The sequence below is a fragment of the Electrophorus electricus genome, chromosome 11, assembly GCF_041902795.1.
Source record: "Electrophorus electricus isolate QZ-2024a chromosome 11, ASM4190279v1, whole genome shotgun sequence".
NCBI lineage: Eukaryota > Metazoa > Chordata > Actinopteri > Gymnotiformes > Gymnotidae > Electrophorus > Electrophorus electricus.
In genome coordinates, this window is record NC_137507.1 from 2372501 (window position 1) to 2377500 (window position 5000).

The 5000-nt window shown below is 45.0% G+C and overlaps 1 protein-coding gene across 22 annotated transcripts in view; it reads left to right on the forward strand.

Annotated features, from left to right (window-relative positions):
* LOC113583019 (muscleblind-like protein 1) overlaps nucleotides 1–5000 on the forward strand; it is a 76448-nt gene that overhangs the window by 32163 nt on the left and 39285 nt on the right. The gene's annotated exons all lie outside the window — the stretch shown is intronic.

Here is a 5000-nt window from a genome sequence, read left to right on the forward strand (position 1 = left end):
AAAGGTCCAGCTATTTTAGTTTGTGGGACTAAAATAAGTTTTTATTTTATTTTATAAAATTTTGTTCCCCGTTTACACCTTAATCACAGTACTTCTCGAGTCGATCTTATTGTTTGTTTTGTCTTTTTTTCCCCCTCACTCTGTCTCGTTGGCGAGCGAGCTCTGCTGTGATGTTTCTTTAAAGGATAGCCCTCGTCAACACAGGCAGTCCTCCGGTAGCCACAGGAGCTGGCTGGGTCTGTGTGTATCGCTCAGCACATGAGTGTGCCCAGGTGTGGCAGCTGAATGGATCGTTTGGACCAGGCAATCGACCGCTGGTTTGTTTTGTGCAGGAGAGATTATTACATAGCAAATTTTCTGGAGTACAAAGTTCAAAGGTGAAAAGTAATCAGGGATCTGGCGGCAGTGACGGGATGAACCAGTTAAACGTGGCGCTGATGGTCAATACACTGTTATAGAGCTTCAGATAATGCAGGAAATTATTTGATGGGCTCCTGAGTTATGTGCCTGAACATCATCAGATAATCACCATATCTCTCTCTCTCTCTCTCACACACACACACACACACACACACACACACACACACACACACACACATACACACACACACACACACACACACACACACACATACACACACACACACACACACACACACACACACACACACAAAAGGCTAAAACATCATGTGCTACAAGTTTGATTTGATTTGTTTTACACTGGTTTGGTTTGGTTTACACTGGTTTGGTATGATTTGGTTTGGTTTGGTTTACACTGGTTTGGTTTGGATTGCTTTGGTATGTTTTTTGGGAAGTCCAGTCACGCTCCCCCTCTCCTGCTCCACACTCACAGTTACCCCTTGAAAAATGTCAGTAATTTCCCTGGATCACGTAGATGGTCTAAAATAACAGGCAACGGTACAGCGAGACGTTATTCTGAGCAGCCAGAGACTCCATCTATCACCGAATCAGCCTGTCCAAATGATGCATGCTACAATTAAGACTGGAATTCAGAATGACCTCTTTCTCTCACATGTTGATGTGATTATGTGTGTGTGTGTGTGTGTGTGTGTGTGTGTGTGTGTGTGTGTGTGTGTGTGTGTGTGTGTGTGTGTGTGATTGTGTTCTTGGCCTGTGTTTTTGGACATATGTGAACATCTGATTGTGGTCCTGGACCAATTGTTTGGAAACTTGTGTGAGTTCGCATTTTCGTGTGTGGGTATGTGTTAAACCACTGAGACAGTGAAATATCATAATATCATAACCCATCTGCACAATTTGTTTTGCATTGATGGTGAGGTAAAAGCTCATATAAGGCGATGCTGGGGGTGGGGTGGGGTATGAATCGACTCTCTGTCATTTCCGAGGCGGAGAGGGAGAGACGAGAAAAGTGGAGTGGACTTCCTCGCCCTCCGGATCCAGCGCGCAGGAGAGCGGTACTGTCTCGAGCGTTTGGGAAGAGCGCCGTTCTCCGTAACGGAGCGCACGGGGTCCCGTTTACACGCCGTTGGGACGCGCACACATCTACAAACATCAGCAAACCCGTAAACCCGGACGATTAGGCTCCACCCACCAAGCCCCGCCCCCGAACTTCCAAATGAACTTCAGTCGTTCAAGTTTCCGTTCTGAGCGTGTTATGCATTTAGCAGACGCTCTTATCCAGAGCAGCTTACAAAAGTGCTTTGACATCTACTTATAGGTTAGAGTTCAAGACATTGTGTAACTAGAAAACTGCTAAAATTCAGGAATCAATGTTGATACCTCGAAGAAACGCAAAAAGTTCAATATCAAACAATAATTAGCAGAGTATTTAACAATAGGTGGCAGAAGTGTCCAGTTAATCAATAGTAGTACAAAACGTTAGTGAGTAAATGAGTAGAATTCGTCATTTAAAATACTCCACAAATAAACGAGTCTTCAGTTTCAGTTCTCCTGCATTTGAGGACAGCAGGAGACTCTAATGACTGGCCAGCCAGTGGAAGTTCATCCCACCATCTGGGAGCAGGACAGAGCGAAGTCTACACACACACGCATTCTTTCTCTCGGCTCTATAACGACCGTAGAGTTGTCTCCTGTCTCGGGAGACACAGAGAGACGAGGCTTGTGTGCTAGTGTGTCTCTGCTCTCCGGAGGCACAAGCGCTGGCCATGTGAGTTCCTGTGCTGCCTCGCTGTCTACAATGGACGTCAAGTCCAGCTATTAATGTTTTAACCAGCGCTACGTTCGCATTAAAAGCCACATCGCTGTTCACGTATGCACCTGCACGATCGGGTTGAGAAGGAAAACAAAAATCCAGACCGCGCGCCTTTGCCGTTGTCACGGTTACTGTTGTCACCGCCGTGGCTCTCCTCTGTTGCCGTTTGGACGCGCGCACACAGGCAAAAAGCCACGTGAATTCTGCTCGTTCACATTCAAGTCACACGGCCACGAATCGGATACGGATCGAAGTCTGATCTTGGAGGAAAGGGATCGGATCGGATTGGTGTGTCCACAAAAGCCTGAAAAAATCTGATCACTTAAGTCAAAAAAAAAATAAAATCAGATTAGAGTCACATCCATTTGGTAATGCGAACATAGCCAAAGAAATTTGCTAATATTTATATTAATATATAGTATTTATAATAGTATATTATATATCTATATACTATTTACTTCTAGAGTATTTACCACATGCTGTGGTCTATATGCACCATACTATGGAGAACATGTACTCCACATATATAGAGATGTAAAAATGGACAGAGAGAGAGAGAGAGAGAGAGAGAGAGAGAGAGAGAGAGAAAGAAAGAAAGAAAGAAAGAAAGAAAGAAAGAAAGAAAGAAAGAAAGAAAGAAAGAAAGAAAAAAAGAAAGAAAGAAAGAAAGAAGAACAATCAGAAGTGAAAGAGTTGCACCTCAGGGTCAGGCAGAACTCGGCTATTGAGAGAGGCTGGCATGAGGAATAGCTCTAATACTTTTTTATTGTTATGGTGTCTGTTGTGACAGTGATTGTGGACATTGCTATTGTTCAGCAGGGTTTTAACTGGATTTTCCCACAATTGTATCGTCGGTAAGAGGAAAATCTTGTACGGACATTCATTGGGCTTGGTTAAAATATAGTATTCTACTGCCTTAGGAAACTCACCCCTGCAGCAGAGGCTATGATAGCTGTGACTTAACGCTCATGTTTCTGAGTCAGGTGCCTCAGCACGTGCAACACTGAGCCTTACACCTTCACTATAGTGCATATGATATATCCACGTCATGAACTGAGGCAGCTCCTGAAGGGATACGCAGTCTGTAGACCTATGTCCTCAGGCCTAGTGAGAGGCGCAGGGATGATCGTGTGATGTGGCTTATCTAATCTCCTTCTTCCTGGAGTGGTATTACCCAGCTTCTGATCAATGAGGATCAATAGGGATGAGTGTGCAGCCGGATGGCGCTATGTGGAGAGACGAGGGGGTTTGAAAAAAATGCGGGCCCTCTGCTCTTCGTTCAAGAGAGAAGCCACCTTCCCAAAGAGCTCAGAGCTATCTGTGTGTGTGTGTGTGCGCGTGTGTGTGTGTGTGTGTGTGTGTGTGTGTGTGTGCGGGTGTGAGAACAGCTGACTGAGCTGAAGTGGGCGTGAGTGGATGTGCATCTGTATGTGTGTGCATGTTTGTGTTTGTGTGCGCGCATGTGTGTGCATGTGTAGATGTGTGTGCGTGCACACATACACACCCACTTCAGCTCAGTCAGCTATTCTCTAGCAATAAGGAATTTTTGGGTTCTTCCAGCCATACTGTCTCTACTCAAAAGCCAAGGGCACCCGTGGTTCTCTGCGAAGCTTGATACCTCTTGACACTTGCTTGATATTCAAACGCTGTGCGCTCTTGGTCCAAGGACTCAGGAAGCAGGCTCTCACACACACACACACACACACACACACATGCGTGTGTTCAGAGAGGGACCTGCGCATAATCTCTCAGGCTGTCTCTAACTCCACCACCCTGCTTGTGGAATTAGATTAGTGAACAGTGTGGGGTGGAAGGGCTCTGTCTCAACCTCGGGGTCTTCAAAACACTTCCCTGTGCTCCCTGAAAGGGGTTTATGCTGGATGTTTTGAATATGCACTTCACACACACACACACACACACACACACACACACACTAGGATTTAATGCTAGTATTTATACTAGGATTTAGATATAGGAAAGTAGTTTCTCTTGCATTTCTCTCTCTCTCTCTCTCTCTCTCTCTCTCTCTCTCTCTCTCTCTCTCTCTCTCTCTCTCTCTCACACACACACACACACACACACACACACACACACACACACACACACACACACACACACACTATGTCCTATGCATGCTTAGTCAGGATATGTGAGGGAGAGGGTCAGGAAGCCAGTAGCACAGTATCGATCTCCCATAAGTCTCACGTGGACACTGGCGACAGAAGTCAGGCCAGCGTCCGCCGGTGTGTTCCACTCTGGCTCCAGGCAGATGTCCCACCCTGCTGCGATTACTGATCAGCCAAGAAGAGGACAGTGTGGTGGAGGCAGCAACACCCATCTCCACCAAAACTGACTCCCTATCCATCCATCTATCTATTAATGACATCATCTTTTTCTCTAAACCCTCCCAGCTGTGGTTTGGGTTTGGAAGTCAAGTGCTTGAATCCCACATACATGAGTGGAGAACCAGTACTTTTCACTGTACCCCTGAGCATAGCAAATTATCCAGAAAACTCAAAATATGATGCAGTAAGGTGTGGGGGGTTTTCTCTGAGTTTTAGTACTTGCTAAAGTCAGTTTGTTTCACCAACATAGACTTGTTTCTTCAACCATATTTATTATGCTCAATATGCCAAGAGGACAATACATTACACAAACATTCATTCATTAAAGTAAATGCAAATTTAAGCAATCTTTAATAAACACTCACCTCAAACACTGCGCTACTTCAGTGGAGTAATGCACTAGAAATAAAATAATACATTTTAAAACAATTTCTCTAGTGACTCCAAAATACGATAATGCC